This window comes from Phascolarctos cinereus, unplaced genomic scaffold (genome assembly GCF_003287225.1).
Source record: "Phascolarctos cinereus isolate Bilbo 61053 unplaced genomic scaffold, phaCin_HiC Scaffold_7;HRSCAF=346, whole genome shotgun sequence".
Classification (NCBI taxonomy): Eukaryota; Metazoa; Chordata; class Mammalia; order Diprotodontia; family Phascolarctidae; genus Phascolarctos; species Phascolarctos cinereus.
In genome coordinates, this window is record NW_027556180.1 from 106,002,689 (window position 1) to 106,015,283 (window position 12,595).

The 12,595-nt window shown below is 34.3% G+C and overlaps 1 pseudogene; it reads right to left on the minus strand.

The window, feature by feature from the left end:
- Window positions 1-5,904: 5,904 nt before the first annotated feature.
- LOC110212426 (sorting nexin-4 pseudogene) lies at window positions 5,905-7,109 on the minus strand (annotated as a pseudogene).
- Between the last annotated feature and the right edge of the window lie 5,486 nt (window positions 7,110-12,595).

A 12,595-nucleotide genomic window follows, 5' to 3' on the forward strand; every position in this document is an offset into this window, starting at 1 on the left:
ATAACTTTCCTGATATCCAGAGTCCTTCTGTATAATCTCAACAGTCTGCAGCGGTGCAGTCTTTAGAAGTAAAATCCAGAATAATCTTGTTTCAAGTTAGCATTCAGATTTGGTCAGCAGCACATATGCCCCATATTATATGAAATAAAATCTGATCTCCATTCTAATCCATCAAAGCATCCCAACAAATATAAATAAATTATTAAGAGTAACCTCTTCTTTCTGCCAATGAGAGTAGAAGTACAGACCCTTTGTGGAGGCTCATTCTTTTGTATAAATAAGCTAGAAAAAAAAAGTCAGAGTAGAGAGTAATGGGAGAGGTCATGTACATATAGCACTTCTCTACTGTAATGGCTAAAGATGGCAGGAATGGGTTTTCATTGTGATATGACTTTCACTTTTTTTTTCATCAAAAAGTTTGGCCAATGCTTTGAGAATGTAACTACAGTATGTATTACAAATTCTTCAAACAAATAAACAGATTTGATTCAAAGGAAGGGCAGATTTCACACAGTGGATCCCATCTGTTTATGTGCAGTGATAAAGCAACATGCACTGAGAAAATGGAGTGATTAAAGTGAAGTGATGCATAGTAATACATAATGATGAGCAAATTAAGAACATAGAGGAGGTTTGCTTTGCTGCAATAAGAATACTCACATTTGCATTGTCTCTTTTTTTTTTTTTGAAAAACAGGAAGGTGAACATGATGATTGAAGTGAAAAATAAAATAATGCAACAGAATTTAGATTTTGCATGCCCTGAAACTAGCTAATTCATTGTTAGAAGTGTCCTTGACTAGTCTTATCTTGTTTATGATCTTTCACAGCTTTGGTCTCCTTTGGCCACTCCTGAACTCATGTTTAATAAATGGTAGAATGCAGAAGAATCTCCAAGACTCAATTCAACAAATATTTATTATCTATTATGTTCAAGGTACTTTGTAGGGATACAAAGATGATTAAGACACAGTCCTGTCTCTCATATTTATGAGAAAAAGCAACTGGTTATCAAAAATAAGTAATAAAAAGTTGATATTATTATGCACTGCACTTAGATTTGCAATATGTGCTCATGCATATATACATGTTACGAGAATGTTGTAAACACATTTTTGAACTTAACAACTAAGCAATAATTCACACACATTTATGCCTCAGACAACCCGAAATATTTGCAAACCTTCCCATTTTTAATCCACTACTGGTATAGATAGGAAGCAATTAGCAAATGCTGGACCACTTTTAGGAATGTGGAAGAAGTCTTTCATACTGATAGATTTACATGATTTTTTTTGTTTGTTTGGTTTTTGGGTGAGGCAATTGGGGTTAAATGACTTACCCAGAGTCACCCAGCTAGTGAGTGTTATGTGTCTGAGGCAGGATTTTAACTCAGGTCTTGCTGACCTCAGGACAGGTGCTTTATCTACTTCACCACCTAGCTGCCCCTGCTATTTTTTTTAACATGATAATTATTTGTGAATATCCCAATCTCTTTAGGCCACAACAAAAATGTGCACAGAGATTAGCCAAGGACATTTATGGGAAATCATACCATATAATCTATCACTGAATTCTAAAGAATATTAAAATTTAGCTCACTGTTTCTCAAGCAGAGCATCAAAAAACTTCAAAGAGTTTCAAAGATGCCTTTAAGTATATTGTGATATTTGAGTTTTTTCTCATTTTCCCCTAGAGAGTAGAGAGCATAGCATGAGTCAATCAAAAAAGTAAACATCTAATAATTGCTTACTACATGATGGGCATTGTAATATGTCTTAAAGATATAAAGATGGAAAAAAAAACCTGAAATGATCCCTGAATACTGGGACCTTACATGCTTTGGAGGGAAACATATATGTAGTATGGTGGCACAGCAGACAAAGCACTAAACCTGTAGTCAGGAACAGTTGAGTCCAAATATGGCCTCAGAAAGTTATTAGCAAAAAAATGGTTACTAGCTATGTAACCCTAAACAAATCACATAACTTCTATCTCAGTTTATTCACCCTAACAATGAAGATAATAGTACCTATCTCCTAGAATTGTTATGAGGATAAAATGAGTTAGTATTTATAAAGCACTTTGAAAACCTTAAAGAACTAAAAAGCTAGTTATTATTACTATTATTGCTGTTCTATAGCTATTTACAGAATAAAGACAAAAAATTCAGAAAGCTAAGGAAGGGTGACACTAGGAATTGGTGGTGGTGCTGAAAACATCTGGTGGTCGGAATATATACATAAAAATACCTAAATTTGAGTGGGGTGTCATGGGAAAAAATAAATGACTAGACTGATGGATGTCTGGACTTGAGTTATTCCGTAACCTGAAAAAGTTGAGAACTAGTTACCTCTTACTGCTTTATTGCATGACCACATCTTTAATATCCCAAGACAGATGAGATTCTTGTCTGTTATCTGTACACCTTGTCATCTAGAGACTTCTTAGAATCATGGGCTTTCTCTACATTTCACAAAAATGTCCAGGTGATAAATACACTGGATTTTTTTTCCTTTTTAGTCACAAGAATGCAGATACTTGAAAAAAACTAGGCATTTGATAGACAAAGGTGCGTGATTAAAATGTTAGCTAACGATGCTTAGGAGATGAGATAATAAATACTTGTTAAATTGGATTTTACTGAATGTTCACTTCCATTAAATTGTGTATACATCTTTTTCCCTCTCTCCCTCCTCTGTGTATATGAAATGTATGTATATGTGAATAGTTATGTATAGATAGGTGCATATATATATATTATATATATATACATAATATATATATATTATATGTATATATAATATATATATATATATATATAGACAGGAATAGTGGCATGTATATACATATATACATGTATACATAAAAATAAGCATATATGTATGTATAGGGATACACATATGTATATCTATATCTATCTCTCTGCACACACACACAAATCTAGTATGAAGGAGGACCTTCTTTTGGGGGGGAGTCACATATCTATTTTTTCAAAATCTTCTTTAATTCTGCAGATGATGTGGATATCACATAGGACTAGAAAAAAATGCTGCATCATGTTAAGGTATGAAAAGTAATGGGGAGAGAAAAAATAAGAGAATAAGGATTTATATAGCATCTGCTATGTTCCAGGCATTGTGACAAATGCTTTTACAAATATGATCACATTTCAGCTTCACAAGATCCCTGTGATATAAGTGCTGTTATTATCCTCATTAGACAGTTGAGGAAACTGAGGCCAACAGAGACTTGCCATGTAGATTCCTCTGAATAAATAATAACATTAATGAGCCTTGTTCAAGTCAACAATATTCAACCAATGTTTTGACTTCATCTAAAAATACTAAGATATCTATGGGATAGAAAATAATGATATTTGTGATAGAATTTAAGGTCCTTATAAGGTACCATTTCCCTGTATATCACTCCCTCTTACCTATCACCTTCTAACTCCGGCAAAATCTTTCTTTTACCTGATATACTGTCATCATCTATTTATATGGCCTCCCTGCCTTTACTCAATAAGAATTTGAGACACCCCTATTTTGATAATGAAATCATTATCAGAAATTTTAATCCTGTAGTTGATCTGTGACCTGATTGGCATAATTATTCCCTCCAGTGATGCAGATTCATGCTTGCCTGGGCTATATAATTCTTGTCCATGTCTCTGACTTTACCCTGAATTATCACCCAATTACCTGGGACTGGATCTTTCCCTCACATCCTTTTAACATCAGGGAGATAAAAATGGAGCATATGATTTTTAATCTTTGTTCCTATTGTGTGGTCAGATTATTATGTTCTATTTTTATACATTTCTTAGATTACATATTTTACTCCACTAATCATGTGTAATTTTCTGTTTTCAATGTGTTGTGCATGCCTTCCATGTGATTCTCCTTTGCTATAATGGCAATTTTTAACTTAAAATCTTCAGAGAGATCTTAAGCTTCAATTGATCAGATACCATAGTATTCCATGATTTTGTCATGTACTTAAAAATTGTTCTGTATTAGGTTTGTCTTGGTCTTCTTTTCCCATAAGTGATGGTCAAGTTCTTCAGTGTCATGAACTATGTCTTTAAGCTCTTTTCATCCTTTCAAATACCTAATGCAGCACTTGACAATCAGCAGGTGTCTAATAAATGTTAATCAAATGAAATTGATTCAACTGACTCAGTACAGGATTTTAAATCTAGTACCTCTGTGTTTTTAATGTCCTATTTTCTCCTTTTGATGGACATGAGGAAAGAAAGAAGAAAGAAGAAAAGATGTCTACATATTTAAAATTTCAAAATATAGAAAGCTTTGATTTCATTTTATTTAAGATGAAATGAGACGTTCAAAAGCATAAGAAATAATGATGCTATATAATAAAGATTATTTTCTAAAGATTATCAACATGAAAGCCAATTTAATTGAATGAAAATTTCTTTGGAAAATTATTAAATATTGTTTGCAATGTATTGTACTAGAGAAGCAATAAAGGCACTCCTCTCAAAAACATTATAAATCTTTTTTAAAACTTCTCTTTTTACTTTAAAAATGCTCACTTAAAAAACATTAGGTGTGGTCATTCAGGTTTATCCTATTAAGCTTTCATTTCCTTCAGTCTGAAATGAAACAACTCTTCCTATAACTGACAAGAGCCACATTTCTTGTGTGACAGGTTCCTTTCATCTCAGTCTTTGGCTTGTTTTTTTGTTCCTTTCATTCTTGTTCTCCTTTCTATTATTTAAGTTTCATGGTTCCAATATATAATTTTACTTCTGTTTTTCTGTTATCATTTGTAATTAACTTACTTAATCTTTTTTATATGAAAATTAGCACAATTCTTCTATCTTTTATTAAGTCTGGCAATTTCCATAATATTTTCTGACATTTTCAACATTTAAAAAAATCAAATGCTAAATAGTAGTGCATTATTGTTATTTTTACATAATTGGAAACAGCAAATTCTCATTTAAGATTCTGAAAAGGTAACAAAAAAATAAAGATTCCTGACTTTTGAATATACTGTATCATGAAATACCAAACAAAAGTCAATATAATTTGTTCATTTTTCTTTACAAAATTACAGCTAAGTTATATGAAAGAACCATGTTAATAATGAAGATACCACATATGTTGTTGAATATACATCTTATGTGCTCAAATGTTACATCTTGTACCTTGAAACACCATCAGTTGAGAGCTAAACCAAGTTAATTTAGGCTCATCACTCCTCACTTTTTTGAAAAAAAAAATTGGAAACTTTCTTGTTATGTTTGACATATTCAGTTGAATGACTTTCTGCTAATTCATGGCAATGGACTCCACTACTCATTTAAAGAGTTGCCTTCTTTGTTGGCAGTATAAAATTTTGGCTAATATCAAAATGCTGGTGAAGTACGAAGTTGAAGGCATTTTCTACTGACTAGTGTATGCATACATTACTCACAGGGGTGCTGAGGGAGTATGAGTGTATAGCTTAGATTTCACATTAAGTTTCTGCTGACCTTTTTTCAAAACAAAGCTCAACTATAAGGTAAGCAAAAATCACCCCCACGGCATTCTGGTGAATTTTCATTTGGCCATCTTTTCTGGGCAAACCTCAAGATTGTAATCTTAAGTAAAAACTCTCAACCATTTTGTACATGTACAGAGAGAGGGCATGGGCTGAAAGGCCATATAAACATGAACTAACAATAGGACTTTTCCTAGTTCAGAATCCCTAATTTCAATGTTGATCTTCACTAAAACATCTCCTTTTTGTGCTATTGTAACAACTACAATCAGCATAAAGAACACTGTATTTACTCAAATGATTAAATTGTAAAGTTAGCAAATTTAAGTCTCCATTATGCACTAGTGCTTCTGTTCTGGGGTACTTAATTAAAGAGGAATTCACTTCTACAGTATTACATCTTGCTGAATTCCTTAGCATTGGTCCACACTTGAATTCCCTTTTTGCATATACTGATCCACATAACTACATAGCCTATGAGAGCCTCCTTTAAATCATGGTTCTTTTGCTCTTTGAAATATTCAATATCAGCCCAAGCAGCTTTCACAAATTCTCTGCCTTCCAGATTTTTAGACTTCAGTTGTTCTCCTTCTTCCTTTATTTGTTCTTCTAGCACTTTTGTTCTGGTGTCTCTTTGGAGTTTCTCAACCAAACAGTTTACTAGTCGTTCTTTTTAGGGCAAATGTCCTCACAGAGCCTGTCTTGAGTTCTTTACACTGCTGCTTTTTGGATGCTAGATCCTCAACAGCCATCTCCAAGTCATGCTGCTTTAGTTCATGTTTTTTCCAAACCATGCTTACTGCTTTTGAAAAGAAAATTATTCCTTTAGCTGATCTGCATAATGCTGCTCTTCTAAAATATCATCAATAGAAACTGCATATACATCTATATGATGTCCTTCACTCTGTAGTCTTTTCTTTTTAATAATTTTTTTCTATGGCACTCCATATGGTATTCTAAGGCATTCACTGAAAACTCTTCCATAATTTCCATGAACTGATGCCATAGAGTTTGTCTGCCACTCTGGCTCTGACTCAAAGGTGTAAGAGGATAATCTGTAGCTTGTCACCATAGTGTTTTAGTTCAGTAAATCTGTCTGGGTTTTTCATTCTGAATGTTGCATTAAGAACATTTAACCTGGTCTGCCTTTAGCTGAAACCCTGTTTCATTCATTGTCTCCTTCCAGTTGTTTTCCTGAATTAAAAAGAAATGCAATATTTTGTCTCCAGAAAAGAGAGAATGTGAAGCCACTCTTAAAAGAAAGTTTTCTAAACCAATTCTTCATCATTCCACAAAAATCAGAATCCATATTGTCTTCAGAGAGTGTACGTCAAATGAATTCTGCCCCTCTTTTCAGGCACTGATGTGACAGCAATATGTGTATCGTAAATGAGCAAATCATTTCTCAATAATTCAAATTTTCCATACCATCTCCAAAACTGTATGAACACCCCAGCCATCACTTGGTTTAACTGATCTTGTCCCAATGAGTTAAGTTGTGTAAATTTATTGCATGTTCATGGCATTTCTTCCAGTCCTTTATTCTGCTTCTGAAATACAAATTTCAATTGTCTTCAACCAAAAAACTACTTCTGTCATCTGGCTCCACTACTTTAGGATTTCTTTGACTTCTCTGCCATGCCCCCCAAGTTGAGTTAAGCATCTCTATTCATTCTTAGCTCCCTTTTCTGTGTTGACTTCTGCCATTAGAATGTAAGGTCCTTGAGGGCAAAGACTCTGTCTCTCTTTTTCTTATTTGTGTCCCCAGCTCTTTGTGTGTGGCATATAGTAGGTGCACTGTGGAAATGGTCACGGTCTGCTTAGAGCCTCGAGCTGGCTTTCAGCCCCTGCTTCCAATCCAGGTCACTTTCTTATCTGCCTCCACCACCAGGTTGATGTCCAGGCCCTTCATGGCTTGGCCAGAAGCCCAGTGCCAGTGTGGGTGCTCCCTGCTCCATGGTAACAGTCTCCCTTTCTCTTCTTAATATATTAACAATGTTCTCATTTTTCCATTTAAATTGCTTTGTCACCTTTTTTCCCCTACTTCCCTGGTCTTTTTTTTCTTTGCATACTTACTTCTATTGCCAATTCTTCAGCTTTAGCCTTTTAGTTATATTTAGTTACATTTGTATAAAATAATAGCTATAGACTTAAAGACCTCAGAAACCATATAATCCAAAAACCTTTACTTTACAGTTGAGGAAACAAAGGCCCATAAATGTTATGTTACTTGCTTACGGCCAAATAGGTAACATCAGTTAAAGAGACAGAACGTGAAGTCAGGTATTACAACTCTGAATTCAACCAACTTTACAAAACATCACTTTATTTTGAGGTTACCCTAGTCACTTTCTTTCTTTATACTCCCTCTTTTTCTATGCTCTTTCCAATTTTCCTCTCTTAGCTTATTTCAGAAAGTCCCAAAATGAAATAAATATTTTTCCATCCACCCATGTGTACACTCTTAATTACCATAACACTTAATTTATTACTGTTTTAACCACCAGTATTCACTATTGAGTTCAATGTTTCGACATAGATACTAATTTGCTATACTATCACCATGTGGTGAACTAAATAATGAAAACACAGGTTGAATAAGGCAGTATATTATATTATGTAGTATGTAAATGAAGAGTGTACAAACAATTATGTGATATAGTTATATATATATATCACATAAATTAATGAATTCCTATGAAATATATAGCTATAGATAGACATTATTTCCAATGAGACATATAGATACATATTTATCTTTCTATTTATATTTATATTACCTTCCTTTTATTCTCAAAATGTTATGTTTCAATATGTGTGTATAAAGTTGTGAAGTTTTGAAAATGGTGTGTAATATTATCTCATTTGATCCGTACAGCCCTTGTAGATATATACATATATATCTCACAGCAGTATACATACATATACATATACACATGTACATAAACAGAAATTCATTAATATATGTGATAGAAATAGATCCATATCCATATGTATCTATCTATATCTATTATACACACACCTGTAATATACACATATATGTATATGTTTACAACACAGAAATTAATATTGCAGGGGGGAACATATAGAGCTCATTCGTGTACCTATGTATGCATGTCTTAGCTAAACATATAGCTAGATGGCATCATGAATAGTGTTGGATCTGATCAAGATGACTTGAATTCAAATCCAGCCTTAGTAACTTAACATGTGAGCCAAGACAAATTACTTAACCTCTATTTGCCTCAGTTTTCTCATCTGAAAAGTGAGGATAATAGTAGCACCTATCTACAAGGACTATTTTGAAGATCAAATGAGATAATGTAAGGCAGTTTGCAAACTATAAAACTATATGCATAAAATCTATAATTACAACTGGAATGAATTTACTTCAAGAATAAATGTCAAGCATATACGTATTTTTATTATCTTCCTTTTATTCTTGAAAGTTATGTCTAGATGCTCTTCTCATTTACTTATTCATTTCCATTTAAATATTTATTTGTTACAAAGAATTGGTAACATTCAGAAAAAAAAGCTATAGCATCTTCATGCACATATTTCCTATTATACCAACTAACTATACAATAAGATATCACAGAAAATAAAATTGAATCACATGTTATTTTAGGCTCAGGATGGATCTCATACAATGAAGTTGACCCAGAGTAAAGAAGTAAACAATTATTTGACAGAGGTAAATACATATTTTTCGAGTAGTACTACAATTGAACACAACTTCTTCAGGTTTTCTTATTTCCCCATGAAGATGATCTTCATAACTCCCTTTGTGAAAGTGTATTCCATAGAATGACAGGTACTGCCACATATGTGATGCCACCAATTAGTAGGTTTTGTTTTGTTTTGTTTTTTACCCCATATTTGCCCCACTTCATCTAACCACTTCCTATAACACACCAAAGCGCACCTTTCCCTTGGTCATACATTAGAGAAAGTTTGTTCAGTCAATCAATTGTGCCATGCTTGTTATCTGACCCCCAGTCTCCTTCATAGACTGATCCAATTACTGGGCTACCATACACTTTGAGTGACTTGTCCAAGGTTATAGAAGCAATGAGAGCTCTTGGATTCCGTGTCATGTTTTGTGATTGCTCTAAAATATTGCCTCTCAGAAAAAGTGATTGCATATTTTTATATGATATTTTCAAATATACAATTTTCCCAAAGCCTATTTAATTGACTCTTGTGGAGAATGCAAGAAGCAAAGGAAATATATCAAAACAGACACAAACTGCTCCCCTCAAGGACCTTATATTGTATGGAGTGAGGTGCATCATGTTCATAAATAAGTATAGTACAAGTTGAGATACAATGAAATTAAAGTGTGATTCTATGCAGTGCAAATTATAACAATTACATATCAGTCTCAGGAGACCTGAATCTAGTACTTCAAACAAAAGAGATTATTTTTTTTTAATCACAAAACATCTATATTAACCATTTACCTATATTTTCTGTTGTTTATACCTGACTTTAGAATATTAACTTCTCTACTGATTGCTGTGCTCATATCTGCAAATGCCTTGAACTTGATATTTTGAACTAGATGTCCTATAGACATTTTAAACTCAATAAGCACAACCTGAATTCAAAATCTTTCACCCAAAACTTCCCCACTCCAATCATGTTTATAACTGTCAAGGTCACCTCAATCCTCCTAATCACCCAGGTTCACAACCTTGGTGTTATGTTTCTCACACTGTCTCATCACCAATATCCAATCTATTGCCAAGACATGTTGATTTTATCTTTGAACATGTTATATATGACATCTCTTTTTCTCCTTTGTTAAAGCCACTGCCATAGCACAGGCCCATATCACCTTAAACCTGGATTCTTGGAATAGTCTGATTATTGATCTGCCTGAAATTGCTAAAAAAAAAAAAAAAAGGATTTTTTATAAGTGCAAGTTTGGCCACATTACCTCTCTACTCAAAAAGTTCCAGTGGTTTTCTATTACTCAGATTGAGGGCCACTTCTAGTTATCTTGCCACTGGACCCAGATGGCTTTTGAGGAGAAAGTGAGGCTGGTAACTTTGCAAAGCCTCCCTCACTTAAATCCAATTTGCTCATTTATTCTTCTATTCAGTGACAATAGTTTCCTTGTTATTCCTCACACAGGACCCTACATCTTCTGTTTCTGGACATTTTTACTGGCTCTCCTCCTTGAATAGAATGTTTTCTTTCCTCATTTTACTTCCCGGCTTCCATTTCTCCTCTCAAATTCCAGCTAAAATCCCACCTTCCATAGAAGCTTTTTCAATCCCTCTTTATTTTGGTGACTTCTCTCTATTTATTATTTCCTACTTAGCTTGTCATCCTCAATTTCTCTTTCAGAATCATTGAAGTTCAGTGGCAAGACAAAAGTCACAATGTCTGGCAATGGCTTGGGATTCATTGGATGATGTTGGCAACTTGTCTATACATACATAATGGTATTTTGTTTCCCTCATCAGATTGTAAGCTCATTAAGGATGGGAACTTTTATCATTCTTTATATCCCTAGCATTTAGCATAGGGCTGGGCACATAGTAGATGCTTAACGGTGGTTTTCTTTCCTACTTGAAGAGCACCAAAATGATATTACATATCAAAGTCATGGTAAAGTGCACTTTACTATGGCTGATCAGGCAAATATGAACATGGAAGGCTCTACCACAGGTCATGCATAAGTTGTCAGTATGAACGTTTGGAGTGGAAATGTCTCTAAGTTTGTGAATCTGATGTTTCTTTTGAGCTACTGCAATTCTGATTTGCTCATAGAGCATCTTCTTTGATGCTGTTATGCTATGCCAAGAGGTCCTGTGTCTCCCATGTCTCATGATTGATTCAAAAGTCCTTCAAAGAGACCTTGAAAGTGTCTTTGTATTGTTTTCTCTGACCTCTATATGAGTCCTTATCCTGTGTGAGTTATCTATAAAATAGTCTTTTGAGCAATTGTACATTTGGCATTCCAGCTATGTGGCCAGTCACATCAGAGTTGTGGTCTTTATAGTAGAGTTTGAATGCCTGGAAGTTCAGGTTAAGAAAAGACCTCAGTGTCTCTTCTAGTACCTTATCTTGCCTTGTGATCTTCAGAATCTTCCTAAGATAATTCAAATGGAGTCAATTCAGTTTTCTGATATGGCAATAGAAGAATGTCCAGGTTTCATCAGCATACAATGAGGTCAACATAACAACTCTGTAGACCTTCAGTTGGGTAGATGGCCTAATACTTTTCTCCCACACTTTCCTTCAGAGCCTCCCAAATACTGAGATACATCTGGCAATACATGTATCAACTGTATAATCTATTTGTACATCACTGGAAAGTATACTGCCAAGGTAAGTGAACTTATCTACAATATTAAAAATTTCTCTATTTACTGTAATTTATGGTTCTACATATGTATAGTGTGATGCTGGCTATGGAGAACCTCTGCTTTCTTGGCATTAACTGTTGGGTCAAATTAGCACAAACAGCAAAGAATCAATCTATATGCTGTTGCATGTCAGCCTCAGGCTGCACTGAGTACACAATCACATGCAAACAAAAACTTGTGTACAGACTCTCCTTCCAGTTTAGTTTTGGCTTGCAGCTTTTTTAAGTTAAATAATCTACCATCAGTGTGACAGCTGATCTTAAGCCCATTTTCATTCTCACTGAAGGAATCCAACAACATGAATGAAGACATAATGCTAAAAATCATGGGAGTAAGCACACAACCATGCTTCACTCCATTGGTGACTGGGAAAGTGTAAGAGCATCATCTAATATCTAGAACCAATGGAAGCATATCATCATGGAACTAGCATACAACACTGATGAACTTCCCTGGGTGAACAAGTTTTTACATGATGTTTCAGAAGCCCTCACAACTGGCCTGAGTCAGATTGATAAACATTGTGTACAAACCTCACTTCTATTCCTGGCATTTATCCTGGCCAGGCAGCAAACACTATATTAACTGTTCTTTGGCCCTTTCTGAAGCCACACTGACCTTCAGTTAGATGACCATCATTCAGGTGAAGAATCAACCTATTAAGGAGGATTCTGACAAGAATCTTGCCAGTAATGACTAAGA